The 22,221-nt window shown below is 40.9% G+C and overlaps 7 non-coding genes across 7 annotated transcripts; 4 read left to right on the forward strand and 3 right to left on the reverse strand.

Annotated features, from left to right (window-relative positions):
- Window positions 1-182: 182 nt before the first annotated feature.
- Window positions 183-254, reverse strand: trnam-cau (transfer RNA methionine (anticodon CAU)). Its single transcript has one exon. It is a non-coding gene; the product is annotated as a tRNA-Met (tRNA).
- Window positions 255-778: 524 nt separating this feature from the next.
- On the forward strand, window positions 779-851 carry trnav-uac (transfer RNA valine (anticodon UAC)). Its single transcript has one exon. It is a non-coding gene; the product is annotated as a tRNA-Val (tRNA).
- A 508-nt stretch (window positions 852-1,359) lies between these two features.
- On the forward strand, window positions 1,360-1,431 carry trnaw-cca (transfer RNA tryptophan (anticodon CCA)). The gene has a single exon. It is a non-coding gene; the product is annotated as a tRNA-Trp (tRNA).
- A 1,120-nt stretch (window positions 1,432-2,551) lies between these two features.
- trnam-cau (transfer RNA methionine (anticodon CAU)) lies at window positions 2,552-2,623 on the reverse strand. The gene has a single exon. It is a non-coding gene; the product is annotated as a tRNA-Met (tRNA).
- Window positions 2,624-3,146: 523 nt separating this feature from the next.
- Window positions 3,147-3,219, forward strand: trnav-uac (transfer RNA valine (anticodon UAC)). The gene has a single exon. It is a non-coding gene; the product is annotated as a tRNA-Val (tRNA).
- Window positions 3,220-3,727: 508 nt separating this feature from the next.
- trnaw-cca (transfer RNA tryptophan (anticodon CCA)) lies at window positions 3,728-3,799 on the forward strand. Its single transcript has one exon. It is a non-coding gene; the product is annotated as a tRNA-Trp (tRNA).
- A 1,121-nt stretch (window positions 3,800-4,920) lies between these two features.
- On the reverse strand, window positions 4,921-4,992 carry trnam-cau (transfer RNA methionine (anticodon CAU)). Its single transcript has one exon. It is a non-coding gene; the product is annotated as a tRNA-Met (tRNA).
- Window positions 4,993-22,221: the final 17,229 nt, after the last annotated feature.

The following is a 22,221-nucleotide window of genomic DNA, read 5'->3' on the forward strand; positions in this document are numbered from 1 at the left end:
AAAAGAAAGCAATGTCATTTGTAAAGAAACGAATTTGATAGAAAACCTAACGTTTTCGAGGTTAGTTGTCGATTTAAATGTTCCAGTAATGTGCACATTTCCCTGATTGCGAATATAATACGAAGTCTTGCCTTCAGTTAATATTTTAGAAAAACTGCTTTGCAAACAGAAGAAAAACAAGCTAGCAGAGGATGGTTTCGATCCATCGACCTCTGGGTTATGGGCCCAGCACGCTTCCGCTGCGCCACTCTGCTGCTGTTGCCGCATAACTGAATTACCAAGCAGCAGAAAAAAAAAACTGAACTCATCGTTTTAACCAGCCACACGGCAGTGGCCGGGCCAAACCATGGAAACGTCGTAAATCAGAGATGATCCGTTTTCTTTTCTCCCAAATACGTTATGCAAAGTATGCAACTTTTCTGCCCACTTTGATCACAGGCAGTTTTATTCCCCAGTTTCGGCGGCCAATTCCAATATTCTGTCTCTCGAAAGCATCTTAAATCGTGGAAAGCGCTCTTTGTTTAAAATTACACAGAAGACTTCTTTTGTTCGACCAGGCTTACAATTAGATATTTTCTTCTTTTCAAATAGATTTTTTGAAGCGCATATGGGGCGCTATAGAAAATATATATGATTAATTGATTGAATGTTGGCCTGCGTTCGGTCTGGCAGGGTTAATTCTTAAAAAGACAACGCCGAAGGGTCTGATAAATGATTGCAATTATTTGAGATGCTGCATGTAGACAATAATGTAGGAGCACCACCACTGTTTCGACAAGGTTCCATAGTGTAGTGGTTATCACGTCTGCTTTACACGCAGAAGGCCCTGGGTTCGATCCCCAGTGGAACCACTGCAGTTTGTTTTTAAATTATATCAATCCCTGGTCAAGACAAAGTCTCTCTGGGGTTGGCCTGTCATTAGATTGCCGATGTAAGATCCCTGGTCCCATCGTAGAAGCAGGATAGTTTATTCACAAATAAATACATACACGTTTGTTTATGTTTCTTTTGTTGGTAAATTAACCCAATACATTATTGCATTCTGCCACGTAATTAGACGATCAAAGCCCATTTGTGCCAGTGCGCATTCAAAGGAGACGCGCTGAGAGAATCCTAGTTAAATACTAGTTTTACTGATTTAAACTAGTTGTTTAATGTTTTCTTTACTTTTAAAGCTGAGAATTAAACACACTTGCGACAACTTCATAGCCCTGCTGGCTACGAACACGTATCGAGTCGGCTGTTTCCTATAACCCTGGTGATAGCGAGTGTTTTCCAAGTATCAGCATCGGCATTACCATGCGTTTGGCATGCTTGATGTGCACTCTAGCATTGCATAACAAGCATGTAGTATGCCCGGACTTCGTGGCGCAACGGTAGCGCGTCTGACTCCAGATCAGAAGGTTGCGTGTTCAAATCACGTCGAGGTCAAAGCCTTCTTTGTTTCTATTCCGCACTATTTTGTTTTTTAACGTGTTTGGATTTGAATGTTTCCGTGCATTTATTTAAACAATTTAGCCTACACAACATATCGATTGTATAGCGATCAAACAGAGATTTATTGTATTGTGATTCTTTTTTATGTTTCATTTGATACTGCACAATAAATTAAAGTGACTCCCAAATTAATGTTGGCCAGTCTTCAATGACATAGTTGGGGAATAAAGTCATATTAACACTTCCTTGCATGTTATATTGAAAACAGCTCTACAAATACTCGTTTTGAAGAAACTTAAAGTACAGCAAGTAATGATTGATGCCTTAAAGCTTAACAGACCTTTACAAATTAACAAAGAAAACATAGAAAAGGGGCACATAGTCGGCAGGATGTGAACATGAGCGGGGAAACTTCAACATCTTTTAAGTCCATCACCTTAACTACTTGGCCAAAACTACTTTGTGTAAAGTACCAAGTTCTATGAACATATCACAGACCAAGAACAAATACACACAGTTTGTTTTTAATAAAACATTGACCAAACCACAATCCCTGGTTTAGGAGGCTAGTGCCTTATCCTTTAGGTGACTGCGGCACTTTCATATGGATAGTAGTCAGCGTGACAAAATACGACCAGAGGGAAAAAAGCAGTGGTTTCCCTGTCATTCCATTGTCATATTACATTGTGCATGTTCAGAATATGCGGGAATCCTGAAAACAGCATTGTAATATGTGAACAAATCAATAACCGAATTTAATTAACGCATGGATTAAACGCTATTGAGTGTTACGGTTGTTAATTAACTTGCAAAGCAAACGTTTTAGAGCTCAATTTTTAAGAGAGTTCAAGAGCTGACATATGCAGGAGCTGGCAATATTGACGTATCCCCAATGGCTTTATCTTTTGGTCTTTCTGGGAACAATTTAAAAAGAAAAGAAAGCAATGTCATTTGTAAAGAAACGAATTTGATAGAAAACCTAACGTTTTCGAGGTTAGTTGTCGATTTAAATGTTCCAGTAATGTGCACATTTCCCTATTGCGAATATAATACGAAGTCTTGCCTTCAGTTAATATTTTAGAAAAACTGCTTTGCAAACAGAAGAAAAACAAGCTAGCAGAGGATGGTTTCGATCCATCGACCTCTGGGTTATGGGCCCAGCACGCTTCCGCTGCGCCACTCTGCTGCTGTTGCCGCATAACTGAATTACCAAGCAGCAGAAAAAAAAACTGAACTCATCGTTTTAACCAGCAACACGGCAGTGGCCGGGCCAAACCATGGAAACGTCGTAAATCAGAGATGATCCGTTTTCTTTTCTCCCAAATACGTTATGCAAAGTATGCAACTTTTCTGCCCACTTTGATCACAGGCAGTTTTATTCCCCAGTTTCGGCGGCCAATTCCAACATTCTGTCTCTCGAAAGCATCTTAAATCGTGGAAAGCGCTCTTTGTTTAAAATTACACAGAAGACTTCTTTTGTTCGACCAGGCTTACAATTAGATATTTTCTTCTTTTCAAATAGATTTTTTGAAGCGCATATGGGGCGCTATAGAAAATATATATGATTAATTGATTGAATGTTGGCCTGTGTTCGGTCTGGCAGCGTTAATTCTTAAAAAGACAACGCCGAAGGGTCTGATAAATGATTGCAATTATTTGAGATGCTGCATGTAGACAATAGTTTAGGAGCACCACCACTGTTTCGACAAGGTTCCATAGTGTAGTGGTTATCACGTCTGCTTTACACGCAGAAGGCCCTGGGTTCGATCCCCAGTGGAACCACAGCAGTTTGTTTTTAAATTATATCAATCCCTGGTCAAGACAAAGTCTCTCTGGGGTTGGCCTGTCATTAGATTGCCGATGTAAGATCCCTGGTCCCATCGTAGAAGCAGGATAGTTTATTCACAAATAAATACATACACGTTTGTTTATGTTTCTTTTGTTGGTAAATTAACCCAATACATTATTACATTCTGCCACGTAATTAGACGATCAAAGCCCATTTGTGCCAGTGCGCATTCAAAGGAGACGCGCTGAGAGAATCCTAGTTAAATACTAGTTTTACTGATTTAAACTAGTTGTTTAATGTTTTCTTTACTTTTAAAGCTGAGAATTAAACACACTTGCGACAACTTCATAGCCCTGCTGGCTACGATCACGTATCGAGTCGGCTGTTTCCTATAACCCTGGTGATACCGAGTGTTTTCCAAGTATCAGCATCGGCATTACCATGCGTTTGGCATGCTTGCTGTGCACTCTAGCATTGCATAACAAGCATGTAGTATGTCCGGACTTCGTGGCGCAACGGTAGCGCGTCTGACTCCAGATCAGAAGGTTGCGTGTTCAAATCACGTTGAGGTCAAAGCCTTCGTTGTTTCTATTCCGCACTATTTTGTTTTTTAACGTGTTTGGATTTGAATGTTTCCGTGCATTTATTTAAACAATTTAGCCTACACAACATATCGATTGTATAGCGATCAAACAGAGATTTATTGTATTGCGATTCTTTTTTATGTTTCATTTGATACTGCCCAATAAATTAAAATGACTCCCAAATTAATGTTGGCCAGTCTTCAATGACATAGTTGGGTAATAAAGTCATATTAACACTTCCTTGCATGTTATATTGAAAACAGCTCTACAAATACTAGTTTTGAAGAAACTTAAAGTACAGCAAGTAATGATTGATGCCTTAAAGCTTAACAGACATTTACAAATTAACAAAGAAAACATAAAAAGGGGCACATAGTCGGCAGGATGTGAACATGAGCAGGGAAACTCCAACATCTTTTAAGTCCATCACCTTAACTACTTGGCCAAAACTACTTTGTGTAAAGTACCAAGTTCTATAAACATATCACAGACCAAGAACAAATACATACAGTTTGTTTTTAATAAAACATTGACCAAACCACAATCCCTGGTTTAGGAGGCTAGTGCCTTATCCTTTAGGTGACTGCGGCACTTTCATATGGATAGTAGTCAGCGTGACAAAATACGACCAGAGGGAAAAAAGCAGTGGTTTCCCTGTCATTCCATTGCCATATTACATTGTGCATGTTCAGAATATGCGGGAATCCTGAAAACAGCATTGTAATATGTGAACAAATCAATAACCGAATTTAATTAACGCATGGATTAAACGCTATTGAGTGTTACGGTTGTTAATTAACTTGCAAAGCAAACGTTTTAGAGCTCAATTTTTAAGAGAGTTCAAGAGCTGACATATGCAGGAGCTGGCAATATTGACGTATTCCCAAGGGCTTTATCTTTTGGTCTTTCTGGGAACAATTTAAAAAGAAAAGAAAGCAATGTCATTTGTAAAGAAACGAATTTGATAGAAAACCTAACGTTTTCGAGGTCAGTTGTCGATTTAAATGTGTCCAGTAATGTGCACATTTCCCTGATTGCGAATATAATACGAAGTCTTGCCTTCAGTTAATATTTTAGAAAAACTGCTTTGCAAACAGAAGAAAAACAAGCTAGCAGAGGATGGTTTCGATCCATCGACCTCTGGGTTATGGGCCCAGCACGCTTCCGCTGCGCCACTCTGCTGCTGTTGCCGCATAACTGAATTACCAAGCAGCAGAAAAAAACTGAACTCATCGTTTTAACAAGCCACACGGCAGTGGCCGGGCCAAACCATGGAAACGTCGTAAATCAGAGATGATCCGTTTTCTTTCCTCCCAAATACGTTAAATCCTTTGGTATATTGATAATTTACCCCTAATCCTTGCACTGTGTCTAAAAATAGTTTTTTTGCTGCTGTGCTTAAGACCAAGCATTCAACTCTCAAGTGGTTCTAAGAATTCCAACTACTTGCTATATTCGGTGTAAATGGATCTCAATAAAGAGGGTGAATAAAGGAGACTCAGTGACAGGCTGTTCCAGCCCCGGTCCCAGACAAGACGTCTGCTAATGTGGTAGATCATAAAGTTGCTATCCGAAAGGTTTTACACCTAGCAAACGATTTTCTGGGTCAACTTCCTCTAACAAATGCTATCTGCGTTTTTTAGACCCCCAGTTGTTCCACTCTGCTCATAAGGTGTAAATTCATATATATATATATATATATATATATATATATATATATATATATATATATATATATATATATATATATATATATATATATATATAAAGCAACTCAGACTTTAGGTAAGAGACTCAAAATGCACATTTATATAATTAAAATAGCCTGTAACAGAATGATCCAAATATCCTCAGGATGAGGGTGCTTAGAGTTGTATAAATCTGTGTTTGTCAATTTGGCAAACAATGAATCAAGTATATTTACAAACTAACTATTCCAAAGAATGTTACTGTTCTTTAAAAATCCAATCTAAATTATTATTATTTATTTCTATAAAGTACCTTGCTCAAGGGTACAGCAGCAGTGTCCCCTACCAGGATTGAACCCATGACCTTCCGGTCCAGAGCCCTAACCACTACTCCACACTGCTGCCCTGCTACCATGTAAAAGATAACCGCTCCGTCTTTCAAATGTTTTGCCCCATTTACCCCCAGTCCAGAGCTCTAACCACTACTCCACACTGCTGCCCTAGCATTGTGGTTTTTTTATTTTATTTTTTATTTTTATTTTTATTTTTTACCTTAACGTCTAAAAGTGTCAAAATATTTTCTTCAAAATGTAAGCTTATAAATCTGCGGGATAACTTTGGGGTTTAAAAGTGGTTGTCTTACCATATATCATCTGTTAAGATGCATAGCTTTCTTAACATGGAGGTAAACAATTCAAAGAATGAATGCTTACAGAATGATTCTTTTTACTTCCAGGGAGGGAGGTGTGACCGTGTTCGGAACAGCCTGTCACTGAGTCTCCTTTATTCAGCCTCTTTATTGAGATCCATTTACACCCGAATTTAGCAAGTAGTTGGAATTCTTAGAACCACTTGAAAGTTGAATGCTTGGTCTTAAGCACAGCAGCAAAAAACTATTTTTAGACACAGTGCAAGGATTAGGGGTAAATTATCAATATACCAAAGGATTTTTAAGGATGACAAATAATACAACCCAAATAAATAAATAAATAAAATAGAAAGAATTATCTGCATGATGGTGTTTAGATTTGCAGCCTTGCCATCCATATTGTCTCATTAACATTAGGTTTTGATCAAAACGTACACTTGTGTTAAAAAATAAAAATAAAAAAATAAATAATAATAATAATAATAATAATAATAATAATAATAATAATAATAATAATAATCAATTGAATAGAAAGAGTGTTGCTATGGACCAGTGGGTTGTGGTGAAATGTAAAACCCAATGAGATGTTTCAGGAGGATGATGGGAGCCTGAACCCTAACCACCACAGCTACCTGTGAGTTTATTTTTACTGCTTCTGTCACCTGCCTGCTTATTGAAATTTATAATTAAAGTTCGGGAGGAGGGTCAGACACCAATCTCCGCATCACCAAATTGAATCATTCCAATTTACACATTAGCTAATTTAAATTGTTAGCACTATAAATACCCTCTTCACTTATCTCTCAGTTGCGTTTTGATTTCATCGTACATGCACGCATCATGGGCTGCATTCTGGATTATTCCGTTTCGACGAATGATGATCTGTTTGCTGTTTCCCCGGAGCCGAGATCCACGCAACCAGTTCAACCAGCCCTTCCCGGGCCAACTCCACAACAACTTCGGTCGGCGGTATTACCACTCCAAACTTCTCTGCCCAGATGTCTGCTTCTCCTGTCTGCTGTAGCTCCCGCCTGGGCACTCGTTCCTCCGCAACTCCTGAAATCAGAGACTGGACGATCTCCCGGCTACAGCTTTATCTTCGTAGCAACAACATCCCATTCAAATCTACAGCACGTAAGGAGAATTTGTTTACTTTATTTCATCCGTCCCGTCGCAGGCGCTATGACGTCAGCACTGATCGTTGCTTTACCCAGTGTTGCCAAGTCTCACGACAAAACAAGCCCAACCCATGTCAGTATGGGTGTTTTTTTACAAATTCCAACCCGCGACTCAAGAAACTAGCCCTATTTCCGCGTATTATAAGCGGACTTGAAACACCTCGCCCGCACCGACTGCATCTCCACGAAGCGCGTCTACTACCGGAAAAATCCGAAAGCAGGACCATCGCACCTGTCAATCAAAGGCTCATTTACCAGTTCCTGAGCATTCTGGCTCCAACTATAACCCTTCAGGTTACCTCCCCTCACTGCAGGCGTCCAGCAGGCCCCTGCAGTGACCTCTTTGGCCACTATGGGCGTCCAGCAGGCCCCCATAGTGCTCCCTTCACCTCCAACTATAACCTTTCTGGTTCCCTTCCCTCAGTGCAGGCGTCCAGCAGGCCCCTGCAATAACCTCTTTGGCCACTATGGGCGTCCAGCAGGCCCCCATAGTGCTCCCTTCACCTCCAACTATAACCTTTCTGGTTCCCTTCCCTCACTGCAGGCGTCCAGCAGGCCCCTGCAGTGACCTCTTTGGCCACTATGGGCGTCCAGCAGGCCCCCATAGTGATTCTTTCTCTGTGAAATGCTTTTCTTTCTGCTCATCGGCAGTTTTGAGCATTTGTATCCAGAGATTGTTTTGCCAGATTTGTAATAACTTCATTGAAGGAACCTGTGCTATTCCGCTTGTAACTTCCTTCATTTCCGCTCACCGTAACTCCATCACACCCAGCATCAACAGTCCCTCACGAAGATTGCTCCCTGCAATATGCAAATCGACCACGCCATATTCTTAATCAAAATTGCTGGGAAAAACGCATGACTGGCTAAAGCCAATATATCAAACACATTTAAAATCATGCCCATTGAGCCTGTCCTCAGGGGATTGTATTTTTTATATTTCCACTTTTCTGTCCAGTCCCCCTCCTACTAAACGCAATCTTCTGTCCCTCCTAGGCCATTTAATCTACATGGGAGCATGGGAGGATTTGCAAACAAGAGGATGCCATTCAGCCCATCTTGCTCGTTTGGTTGTTAGTAGCTTATTGATCTCAGAGTATCAAGAAGCTTCTTGAAGGCTGTCGGCTTCAACATTACTAAGTTGGTTCCAGACCCTCACAATTCTCTGTGTAAAAAAAAAAAAAAAAAGTGCCTCCTATTTTCGGTTCTGAATGCCCCTTTGTCTAATTTCCATTTGTGACCCCTGGTCCTGGTTCAAAAAGTCTCCTGGGTTGACTTTGTCAATAACTTTTAGGATTTTGAATGCTTGAATCAGATCACCGCGTAGTCTTTGTTCAAGTCTGAATAGCTTCTTTTCTTTTGGCCTGTCTGCATACGACATGTCTTTTAAATCCGGGACAATTCTGGTCGCTGTTCTTTGCACTCTTTCTGGAGCAGCAATATCCTTTTTTTTTTTTAATGAAGTGTCCAGAACTGAACACAGTATTCTAGGTGAGGTCTTACTAATGCATTGTACATTTTTAACATTACTTCCCTTGATTTTAAATTCAAAACTTTTCACAATATATCCGAGCATCTTGTTGGCTTTTTTACAGCTTCCCAACATTGTCTAGATGAAGACATATCTGAGTCGACATAAACTCCTAGGTTTTTTTTTTTTCAAAGATTCCTTCAATTTCAATATCTTCCATATGATATTTATAATGCACATTTCTTGCCTGTGTGCAGTACTTTACACTTCTCTATTAAATGTCATTTGCCATGTGCTTGCCCAGTTCTGAATGCTGTTTAGATCATTTTGAATGACCTTCGCTGCTGCGACAGTGTTTGCCACTCCACCTAATTTTTGTGTTGTGTGCAAATTTAACAAGTCTGCTTACTATGCCATAATCTAAATCATTATGTAGATTAGGAATAGCAGAGGACCTAATACTGATCCCTGTAGTACACCACTGGTTACCTTGCTCCATTTTGATGTCTCCTCTAATCAGTAATTACAGTTGGGAGCGGCTGCTCCCGCGTTCCCCACCCCCCATCACTGCAGGCCCCTGCAGTGACCTCGCTGGCCACTATGGGCGTCCAGCAGGCCCCCATAGTGCTCCCTTCATCTTCAACTGTAACCTTTCTGGTTACCTCCCCTCTCTGCAGGCGTCCAGCAGGCCCCTGCAGTGACCTCACTGGCCACTATGGGCGTCCAGCAGGCCCCCATAGTGCTCCCTTCTCTGTCAAACGGTTTTCTTCCAGCTGCGCGCTTCAACAGGGCCCAACAGCCCCCTTCTATTCCTTACCTCCGCGGTCTTCCAAATGTAACCTTTTAGGTTACCCTCCCCTCACTGCAGGCATTCAGCAGGCCCCTGCAGTGACCTCCCTGGCCACCATGGGCGTCAATCACGACCCCATAGTGGTCTCTTCTCTGTGAGGTGCTTTTCTTTCAGCTTATCGGCAGTTTATTGAAACACTTTCAAAACCGTTCCCATTTCTTTGAATATCAGTCAGGGCCACAATACTGCATACTCTGGAGGCCTTCTGTTTTCTACATGTTAACTACTCCCTAATCCATGTGCATGCATTTCCTCGAATCCCTACTGCGTTCAGTTTGAGAAATTAATCTTTTATGTGGGACTTTGTCAAAAGCTTTCTGGAAATTTAAATAAACCATGTCATATGCGTTGCAATATGGATAAATCCTCGAGGCAGAGCTTTTATCTCCTACCTTCTCTCTATTTGATCCTTTCTGTCGATTCCCTCAATGATGTCATACTCATGGTTTGGTTCTTTTTTTTTCCGCAAGGAACTCCGCCTGTGGGAGCTCCTACTAAAAGAAAGGAATGGCAGTACTTTCTTTTACGACAACTGTCTCCTGCTGCACAAAGACATTCAGCCGTTCAAAGATGCAGCTCCCTCTCTTGGCTTTGGAGGATACTACAAGGGAAAATTGGTTTTCTGCTCCATGGCCCAACGAATTCAGCATTATTCCTATAACTGATCACTCCTTGTCATTGCGCAAAATGTGTCCATTTGCTGTAGACGCACTCCTTTTGGGGGTCTTCCTGGGCTCAAAATCCATTCTTCTCCACTCACAATTCACCTACAGTCTAAATCTTTAACAAGATCGTTCATTCTCCCACCATATAATGAGAATATTCAGAAGGATTACCTGTTTATCTGTTACTCATCAGTTCATTTTCAGAGCTCAACACATTCTCAGCCACCTGAATATAATCGATTCTCTTTCTTGTTTCCAAATGCAGAGATTCAGAGCATTGGCTTCCGAAGACGACCTCCTGCAAACTCAGATTCCTCATTTTTCAGACCTGACATTCATGTGAGCCACCTGTTGCATTCCCTGATTTCTGCAGGCTCAAGAAACAACTCTTCTCAGCATCACTCCCCGCTCACTGCAAATGTACTGGTCATCCTGGAATTGCTTTAAAATTTCACTTTGCATTCAACATTCCTTTCCATCATTTTCAGTGCCCGTAGCGTCATCCTATTTTATGTCCCTTAAGAACAGAGCTATAAGATTTGAATTTCCGGCATCAAGTTTTTCTACAAACTCAACTTAATTTCAGTGTCCCAGCTCTACACTCTGCAACTCACAAATTTCACTAATCCTGAAAGGGCTTCAACTATCAGAATCTCTTTCTCCTCCTGCTTGCCTACCTATTGCCATCAACGTACTCTCTTGGTACCTCTCATCTGCTCCAGCTACTCCTACCTGTTTTAGATAAAACCTTTAAAGCTCTTTCTCTTAGCCTTCTTGGGTTCCCATAGGTGCTGGGAGTCTACATCGCTCTCAAATTCAACCCCCAGATTCACCCCTTAATCTCTGACCTAGCAATCCCCTCATCTGATACCCTTTCCTTCCTGCTCAAAAGAAGTAAAACGGACCAGGAAGATTAGAGAAAGCTTTTCAATTTTGTTTATAAATTAAACTCCCATGTTGGCCCATATGACCCCTTTCTCTCTTGTCCATCTTTCTCAGGGTGCATCACCCTCAGGCCCGCTGTTTAATAACGAAAACTGAACAATCGTCACCCAACATTTGTTCTTCTTTCACCTTTTCATCTGATTTATTTCCAGGTCCGGATTCGCAGCTGATCAGTTTTCCGGTCCTTCCTTCAGAATCGTAGCAGCTTTTTCCCACTGAGTTCCAGACTCTCTTATCAAACGGTTAGGTTGTTGATCCTCCAGTGCTTACCAAGTTTACATTATAACAAATATTATGGAGCCTAAAAATGCTTTTACAGAAATGTGCTCTTAAGTGTTAGTAGCCTGCCTGGAGGAAGGGCAATCAAATCAGCCATGGATTCCCAGAGGTTTATTTCCCAAAAATGGGTTTTGTTTTCCTCTCCTGCGTGCTGATGATCATTTGTTAAAGGTTGGCTAAACCTTCAAGTGGGCTATATTCAATTCTAATTGTGGCATTGAGACCGGCTTGTTCTTTTTGGGGGTCTCAGCCTTGTCCAGTTGGCCAGGCAGCGAACCCTCAAACCAAGTTAGGTTTGATGCCAAATGAATGTGTATATACAGCATACTTTTCTGTTAAATCGCATACTCTGCATTCTCTACAATAAATATTTGTACTAAAACATTTTGTGATTGGTGTTTGTCCTGAACTACTGAAATGAAATTTATAATTAAAGTTCGGGAGGAGGGTCAGACACCAATCTCCGCATCACCAAATTGAATCATTCCAATTTACACATTAGCTAATTTAAATTGTTAGCACTATAAATACCCTCTTCACTTATCTCTCAGTTGCGTTTTGATTTCATCGTAACCCACCACCTCCCCATCTCCACCTTTCTTAATAACAGTTTTTATGTTTTATCAAATGGGGGTCTCAGCCTCGTCCAGTTGGCCAGGCAGCGAACCCTCAAACCAAGTTAGGTTTGATGCCAAATGAATGTGTATATACAGCATACTTTTCTGTTAAATCGCATACTCCGCATTCTCTACAATAAATATTTGTACTAAAACATTTTGTGATTGGTGTTTGTCCCGAACTACTGAATTTAACTTTAGCAATTGAGAAAACTGTAATCTCTGCATTTAGATTTTGCACCGAAAACATATTCCATCAACAGTTTCACTTCCCAATACAATCATTCTATTAACCTGAAATATAAACAATTTAACACATTCAACCAGACCTCTAAATAGGTCAAGGGAAAATATCTCCTCTCAGCTGGGCCCCCTGTTTTTGTAAGTAGAATTATTTTGTCTTTTTCCCTACAAGTAATAGTTCTAATTTGTTTTGTCTTACAATATTTATTAGTAAAAGCATATGGTGAATAAAGCAATTAAACATTTTCATTTAGGGACAACATGTGAGATGTTTTTACTATCGATCATAACACTTTATTGTTGTATGTCTTTCTGTTGTCATGTGACCAAAAACATGTTAAATGTATAAAAGGCAGGTTAGACAAATAGACAATCTATTGCAATTTAGACGTTATATACCTATCTATGTATTATTAAAGCAGTTTAAAAAAGGGATGTGTTAATGAAGACGCTGTGGTACTAACTTGCCTGATGACCTTACCACGATAACATTTTTTAAGACGAGACATGTTCAGGTGCTAGACATGTACTAGCCTAGTAGGCTACTTGTAGTTAACAACTCTATATAATCAACAGTTTAAATATTGTCTTTCAGAAATTATCCTTTGTAATTAATTTATTATCTTTTTATACTGTAGCTATTCAACAATAAGTTAGTATTCCTTAATTTAGTTGCATATTATTACTCTCATTGCATACTACAATCGATAACTTGATGACCTATGATTAATATTATGATTATTTATTATTATTATTATTATTATTATTATTATTATTATTATTATTATTATTATTATTATTTACCGGCTGCCTTTATCCAAGGAGCTGTTTTCATACTAAATAAAAGCAAATACAATTGTATCTCCCAGCTCAACACCTCAAAACACCCAATCTATTTATTCATTATTGCTTATTATGTGTTTATTTTGCTTCAGTCTCAAATAACTCTTAAGATATTTAAATAGGTAGACTACAGTATTTGTAATGTTGGATTGATACATTAAGGTTTAGGCTTTTATTTGAATATGAACAGAAAGAAACAATATGAATAATGTATAAAGACAGAAGATATCTGAACCTGCTTCTGAACAAGATAAATCTATACCTTATTTTTAACAGTAAAACATAAGCAAATAGTAGTTCTGTAGTCCTATACTGTACATGTTTGATATGCATCAAATAAAAATAACCACGTCCCCAACGTTACATAAGATTCTTTGGTACCGACTGGTGTCAAGAAACCTTTTCTTTCATAATAATACATCACAAAGTACCATTTGTAACACTTTGAGAAGTTTAAACAGACAGTAGACTACAATCTACTAAGATTATTCAAATATACACATAACTCTTCTCCTTGTTTCCCTCTATTTTTGTGGCTCTGGCATAGGACCAGTAAGTGGTATATAATCAGAATATGGTATGTGTACCGCAACTTGACCTGTGTAGCGTCAGAAAATGGGACGCTGTCCTTGCTTTGATTGACTACTGCATAGGTCACTAAGAACAAGCCAAATTATAGTTCATCTCCCAAATCCTAGATGTTTACAATGTAACCCTATTTGTTGCTCATCAGTTAAACTCACATACATTTGATGAATTGTGAAATATTATATAAAAATTACTTTAAGGGACCAACTCAGTACATCGTACCCCTTTCAGGTGGACATTTGCTTGTTTTCTGAGCTAAAATCATTTACACATACCCAGGTCAAGCGCAGTACATGGTGGACCATTTCTAAACACCAACCCCCCAAAATAACACCGACCCGGTGTTACAAACCTACCAACATAACAATTTTGGGGGAATATGAAGTTAAACAAATCTACGCATCAATCCATTATTAAAAAATTAAAGTATGTATAACTTAAAGTATGGATATTTTTAACACAACCTTTGGGGCGACCTGTCATATTCTGACATTCACAATACCGGGGAGCATTTAATTATTTTGTATATAAATAAATTCAATTTAATGAGAGCTCAACAATAAAGAGTGTATACAATAATTTAAAGAGATAAGGCATTCTGGGCGTATAGATATCTGCGTTTATCATGTAAATAAGGATGTATTTATTTATGTAATTATTGACACCTAAGGTTCAAACCTGTATATCCACATGCATTAAAAAAATAAAACATAACACCTGGAACACATTGTAAAAGCATATTGTAATTATGTTCAGTAAAATAACACATTGAAAACGTATCTATAAAGGAGGAGTTTCTAATTTGAGGTACATGATGTCTGCACCTATCATCTCACAAATACCAGGGTTTGTTCATGATTCTTAAATACACAAAGTAAAAATAATGCACTTGTGTTCTTTGGGTGTATATAGAGCGTTCCAAATATTGTAAAACATGTACCTCAAGAAAATAAATCCACAATAAAGTATTGGAGACTGACCCCATTTCTTTGGAAAGATATAGGCAGGTTCACCAGACCACTCCCCCGAAGAAAGGGATGTCCCTCATTTCAGAAAAGATCTTTGGTTAGAGCTGGGGTCTCTCTCTCTAAAAAAACTGTTCCGTGCCTTTTTCAGGGAATCTAAATACATTACAAAAACCGTAGGCCTTATTCTTTAGTGGAATGCTATACTTTACTTATATTTTCTTTACTCTATATTTAACATGTTTAGAACATGTTAAACTCTGTTCTGTTTTATTCAGTTATATTCAATTCAATAAGCTTTTATTGGTATGACAAGAATAAACAAGAATTGCAAAAGCAAATACATATACCTGTTTGTTTGTTTATAGTTAAATGTCGGCTTAGTTATTTCTATTTTCTTTACGCGGTATTACATGAAAAAAATATGCTCGCATTTTGTTAATGTTCATGCGTTATATTTTTAAAATGTCTTTCATTTTAGCATTTTTAATTTTATTTGCTTCAGGATAAAAATGTTCTCTCATTTTTAGCTTTTTTAAAAAAAAAAAAAACAAACAAACAAACATGATTAAACAGTTTTTGTTCATAGAATTGTTTCCAGGTTTTAATCTTAACGAAAATAAACAATCTCCTTAATGATAATGTTTATTTCCTCCAAATAACCCCTTCAGTTGTATTTATTTAATTTAACCCAAAACTCTAATATACCTATTTGGAAGGCTCTGCATCTCTTAGGCTCTGAAACAGCCCCGCACACATACCGGTCATTTTGGCTCAATGACCTTTGCGCCTTCTGCCTTTCTGGCTAATTTAGACCAGATGTATTCTCCAGTAGCCTGTAAAATGGGCTGGAGACCCTTCTGGTCAAATGCTGTGTTAACTCATTAGAGTGAATCCTCCGTGTCTCCCTTCACTCCTTTGGGTCCCGACAGGATAGCCTTATCTGATAAAGCCATGCATTCTAAAAACCTCCTTTGATTTCCCCTCACCCATGTGTTGTTCTACCTTGCCTCCATGCTGGGCCTGTGAGCTAGGGCCCTGGGCCATCCCTATGATGGGAATACATGAGGACAAAATAAGACCAAGTTTTTGTGCAGTACTTCAAATAAACATTACCATTAAAATGTAAGGATGTAGTTAATGCATACCCTATAAGAAACCTTTCAAATATTTATTGGAAGTATACATGACTTCAAGGCAATGTTGCATTTTTTATTCAACCAAAATACAGAAATGCACATAGGTTAATATGCATTAAAACATACAAACACTTGCACACACCCTTTATTTAGGGTATATATATATATATATATATATATATATATATATATATATATATATATATATATATATATATATATATAGTGTTGGTTAAGAAAACAAAAATGTGAAAGGGCTATATAATCCAACTGGATGGTGAACAAAGTACTCAAATAATGGAAAGTGTCTGGGATTTAAACTAAAGAGGGGTTAATGAATACATTTGTAAATGATCATGGGGTGTAAATTAAGGTACAGTAAAAAATAAAAAGTTTGGTTTAAAATAATTATTATTATAGGACATATACAATACTTTGGGGCATTAGGACCCTGCAGTCACGGGTGAAAACATTTCTGTCTATTCTTTTGAAGGCCGCGGTATTTTCAAGTGAGATAACCACTGTTTTCCAAACAACAAAACTAGACTACACGACTCCAGGATTGATGATTTTACAAAAGTAACTTCCTATCTAATTATTATCGGCTTTCAGCACATATATACCCCCCAGTCTGTTCATTACGTGTAAAATCGAATGGCACATATTCTCACTGGTTGTGTGTTTTGTGCGCATGTGCGGTGTAAAGGAACCGCCACCCATTTTAAGTCACAGAACGAGTTTTTTTAGTCATTTAGCGGCTGAATCTTGAAGCGGGCGGATGTTTTGAGAGGGAGAGAATTCGGGCTGTACTTGTGCAGGGCAGGTGTTTTTTTTTTTTGAAAAACGGAGAGAGAGAGAGAGAGAGAGAGAGAGAGAGAGGAGAGAGAGAGAGAGAGAGAGAGAGAGAGAGAGAGAGGAGAGAGAGAGAGAGAGAGAGAGAGAGAGAGAGAGAGAGAGAGAGAGAGAGAGAGAGAGAGAGAGAGAGAGAGAGAGAGAGAGAGAGAGAGACTTTTTTGACTTTTAACAATCCTTTATTAAATAATATAACAGTACTACATTTTCGTTAGAATGCTAAAGGAAAAAGAAAGTCTAAAAAACTATTAAAAAGCAGACTATGATTAAAAAATAAATAAATAATAAATAAATTATTTGTTTTATAAAATCACAATGAGCTCTCCCTCCTCACTGAGCGAGCAGACAGCCTCTCCCACACACCACCTCTCCTGGAAGCTCTGTAGGTCATTAAAAAGTTTTAAAATAGGCAAAATCAACCTTTAACCTGCTAACCACTAGTACTCTGAAGAGTCTGACCACATCTGTCTGCCCTATGCCTGTCCGCTTATTCCTTCTGGATATTAAAATGGCCAACTTTGCCAAACCTAAAAGGAAATTTATCAGCACACAAGTATGCTTGTTTTTTGCCTATAGGGGACCCCAAAATAAAAAGTGTCAGAGTAAAAACTGCTCCCAGCTGTTGCAGTCTCTCTTGCAGGAGGCTGAAGAGGGGCTTCAGTCTCCTACACTCGCTGTACATATGGAAAATTGTGTCTTCCTGCTGACAGAAGTCACAGACCGAGCTGATTTCATAGTTGATTCTGTGCAGAAACCGGCCTGTGGCCAGGATACCATGCAGGAGCCTCCACTGGAGATCTCCTGCTCTCTTGTCTAAGGGGGGTTTGTACAGCACCCTCCATTCTGGGGTCCCCTCATCTCCCAGAGACAGATGAATCCTCCATTTGGTATCAACCATCCCTCTCAGTTTGCTGCAATGGGTTGCCTTAATACACAGTTTATACATCTCTTTACTATTTAAATTTACAAAATCTATATTTCTAAGTTTTTGTAGTTTTAAGAGCTTTCCTTTCTCTTCCTCCTCCCCCTCATCTTCTTTAATCTCTACTGGAGTTACCAATAACACAGGAAAAGCAGCACCCTGTCTCTGATCCCCCTGTTCTTGAGCCATCTCCTCTCTCAGAGCCTCACTGAGCTCCGGGGAGAGACAGCTCCTAACCTGACTCACCATCCTTTCCACCTGCCTCTCGCTGCGCCAGCCCAGCCTGGCAGCCAGCTCAGCCGCACTGAGCCAGCGAGAGAGTTCAGGGGTCATCAGGTGAGCCAGCCTGACTATTCCAGCCCTCACAAAGCTGGTCTGCAGAGCCTGTGAATGAAGGCACTGCACTGAGAAGAGGGGATTGAAAAGAATGGGCTCCTCTAGCAGCCTCTGGGCTGTCATTGAAGCTTCCTCTCTTCCCACCCTCACTGTTCTCCAAGTCTGTAAAACACTTTGATAAAAAGACGGCAGGTCAGAACTGTCCAGAGCACCGTGGTCAATTAAAAACAGGTCATATTTAAACCCCAGCCCTCCTACTTTACTTAAAAAAAAACAGGCAAGCTGCTTCCAGTGAGCCCCCTCCCCAGTGTACAAGAGTCTCTGTACTGTTAATAAACGAAAAGCTGCCACCCTGCCTGCGATACTGACCAACCCCTGCCCCCCCTCATCCCGGGGGAGATAGAGCACAGCCGGCTTCAGCCAGTGATTCCCACCCCAGAAAAACTCTACAAGGAGCCTCTGCAGACTGGTCACCAAGTCTCTAGGAGGATCCAGACAAACCAACCTATGCCATAGCATTGAGGCCACAAGATTGTTAATGACCAGGACCCTCCCTCTATAGGACAGCTGAGCCAGCAGCCCCCGCCACTGACCCAGTCGGCCTTTCACCTTCTCAATCAACCCCTCCCAATTCCGCTCCATGTAAGTATCAGTACCAAGGAACACGCCCAGCACCTTCATCCCTGTCCTACCCCACCTCAAAACCTGGGGCAAAACAGGAGGGCCACCCTCCTGCCAGCTCCCTGACAGGAAGGTGTCACTCTTGGCCCAGTTAATTCTTGCGGATGATGCTCTCTGAAACACACTTAAACTCTGATGCAGTTCCTGGACGTCTCTTTTATTACTAATAAAAACAGTGATATCATCAGCATATGCTGACACCCTCACTATAGCAGGAGGTGCTGAGAAAGGCACCGTCCAGCCCGCCAGCTTGCTTCTCAACAGAGCCAGCAGGGGCTCAATGGAGATGGAGTACAGCATCCCAGACAGGGGGCAGCCCTGCCTGATTCCCCTGCACACTGAGAAGGGTTGACTCAGCCCACCGTTTATTTTTAAAACGCTAAAAACATTACTATATAAAAGTTTAATAAATTTAATAAACTGAGGGCCGAACCCAAAGGCTTCCAGGGTCTCAAAAAGGTAGTGGTGGTCGACGCGATCAAAAGCTTTCTCTTGATCCAAAGAGACCAGTCCCACATTAAAATCACCCTTCTTAGCTATCGATAAAAAATCCCGGATTAAAAAAATATTATCGAATATTGTTCTCCCAGGTACACAATAAGTCTGATCAGGGTGAATTATTTTATCCAAACAGTTCCTCAGTCTCATCGCTAAACTTCTAGAAAATATTTTTAAATCGGTACATAACATTGAGACAGGTCTCCAGTTTTTAAGCACGCACAAGTCCCCTTTCTTGGGCAGCAGTGTGATGACGGCCCTGCGGCAGCTTAGAGGCAGCTCCCCCGCCTCCAGGCTCTCTTGCAGCACCAACAGCAGGTCTGGCCCCAGCTCCTTCCAGAAGTGCTGATAAAACTCCACTGACAGTCCATCGATCCCTGGTGCTTTACCTCTGGCCAGCTGCTTGACAGCAGTGGTCAGCTCTTGAAGAGACAGTCCCATTTCCAGACTCTGCTGCTCCTCCAAGCTCAGACTGGGCAGTCCCTCCAGTAATGTATTGATATCAGTCTGGTTACATGACTCACTGCAATACAGGTCAGTGTAGAATTGCACCGCCGCAGCTAATCAGTAAGAGAAACAGGTTAAAAGCCACGTAGGCTCTGAGAGAGAGAGGAGAATAGTCTCATCAACAGTGTCAAAGAGCAGTGCCTGAGATCCCCAGTTCAGAGAGAGAGAGAGAGAGAAGAATAGCTTGATCAACAGTGTCAAGGAGAAGTGCCTGAGATCCCCAGTTCAGAGAGAGAGAGAGAGAGAGAGAAGAATAGCTTGATCAACAGTGTCAAGGAGAAGTGCCTGAGATCCCCAGTTCAGAGAGAGAGAGAGAGAGAGAGAGAGAGAGAGAGAGAGAGAGAGAGAGAGAGAGAGAGAGAGAGAGAGAGAGTGCACTTTTTCAGAAATTGTACTCTGGTAGAATTCGTTTTGTTTTTGTTCTTTTTTATAAATATTTAATTTAATATCTGTTTTATTTTGTGATACGCTGTTTTAAACTTTCTTTTTCATTAAGTATGTGTGTGTGTATATATATATATATATATATATATATATATATATATATATATATATATATATATATATATATATATAATGAGATAACAGTGACAATATCTAAAAAATATAAATTATAAAAGGGGTTATTACATCAGGATATGCAATGTGATTACTGTGTGTAATGTTAGTTTAAATGCTTTCAGGGAATTCTGACTGTAAAGCGTTTTGTCCGGGGAGTTTCACCGTTTTTCCAAAAAAAAAAAAAAATGAGAGAGAGAGAGAGAGAGAGAGAGAGAGAGAGAGAGCACTTTTTCAGAAATTGTATTCTGGTAGAATTTGTTTTGTTTTGTTCTTTTTTATAAATATTTAATATATATATATATATATATATATATATATATATATATATATATATATATATATATATATATATATATATATATATATATATATTGTAAAAGGATTGCACTCACTTGCGTTCATTGCCCCTTTAAGAATCTGACCCAGCACACAGAAATTGGATTTTCAGTGCTGACGCGCAATTTTTTTAATAACACACAATAAAACAAAATACAAAATAAACACCTAGCTCTTTCTGAGCACTACCTACACACGCAGGAACCTAACTACCACAGGACGACTAAGCCGTTTCCCTGTCCCAAAACTTAACCACACAGGTTTGCACTATACCTTTTTACCTCGTGACTGCCAGGAAGCAGAGCACTCCTTTCTGCCTCCTTCTCCTTAGCAGCCCCGAGCAGACTGCGTGCTCTCCTTTTAAACACCGCACCTCGGCCTAATTTCCAATAACGCCCAGGTGCGGATGATAATTAATAATAAAACAATTAAACAATTAAACTAAACAATAATACAATTAAGAAAATAAAATGAAACAATAAAGCAACACAAATCAAAACGGTGCGTCTCTCTCGCAGGGAGGTTTTAACCCCCTCCCTACTGTCTCTCACAACCCGCTACGTTACACACCTCCCCTCTTGTCTTTACAAGACACAGGCCATGAGACGGCCACCTCCTCCCCTAAAACACAACCACCCACCCTCAAGTCCATAAATGTCCTTTCTTGCCCTCTTCCACGGGCAGGCTTGAGGGTGGATCGGTCCACATCCCGGCTCAGCCAGGTAAGGACCGCGCACCGGCGACAAGGGGTCCCAACGGTTCGACAGGGGCGACCGGAGCGTAGACCGTGGCACTGGAGGATGCAGCAGTGGACAGAGATCTTGCCCTGGGAACCGGCGCAGTGATGTCCGATCACCCAGGGGAAGCGAAGCAGCGAACAGGGGGAGTGACAGCGACGTCTGGCAGCAACCCAGCGACGTCTGGGTGCTCGGGGAGAGCGGAGCAGGGAACCAGGGGCAAAGCTGTGGCCAGTGCTGCAGACTCCTGGGCTCTAGGTCCAGCGCAGGAAGGTCCAGGAAGACCGGCCGGGTGTCCTGGAGCAAGGAGTGAGGGACTGGACGCAGCAGCGCCGGACTGGACCGTAGGGGTGGTGGTCAGGGCTGTGGTGGAGGTATGCGTTCCCCCTCCTCCCCGGGCTCCAGAAGCAGCGGCTCCTCCCCTCTGGGCTCTGGCAGCGGCAGCTCCTCCCCTCTGGGCTCTGGCAGCGGCAGCTCCTCCCCTCTGGGCTCTGGCAGTGGCAGCTCCTCCCCTCTGAGCTCTGGCAGCGGTAGCTCCTCCCCTCTGAGCTCTGGCAGCGGCAGCTCCTCCCCTCTGGGCTCTGGCAGCGGTAGCTCCTCCCCTCTGGGCTCTGGCAGCGGCAGCTCCTCCCCTCTGGGCTCTGGCAGCGGTAGCTCCTCCCCTCTGAGCTCTGGCAGCGGTAGCTCCTCCCTTCTGGGCTCTGGCAGCGGCAGCTCCTCCCCTCTGGGCTCTGGCAGCGGTAGCTCCTCCCCTCTGAGCTCTGGCAGCGGTAGCTCCTCCCCTCTGGGCTCTGGCAGCGGCAGCTCCTCCCCTCTGGGCTCTGGCAGTGGCAGCTCCTCCCCTCTGGGCTCTGGCAGTGG

This window comes from Acipenser ruthenus, chromosome 35 (assembly GCF_902713425.1).
Source record: "Acipenser ruthenus chromosome 35, fAciRut3.2 maternal haplotype, whole genome shotgun sequence".
Lineage (NCBI taxonomy): Eukaryota > Metazoa > Chordata > Actinopteri > Acipenseriformes > Acipenseridae > Acipenser > Acipenser ruthenus.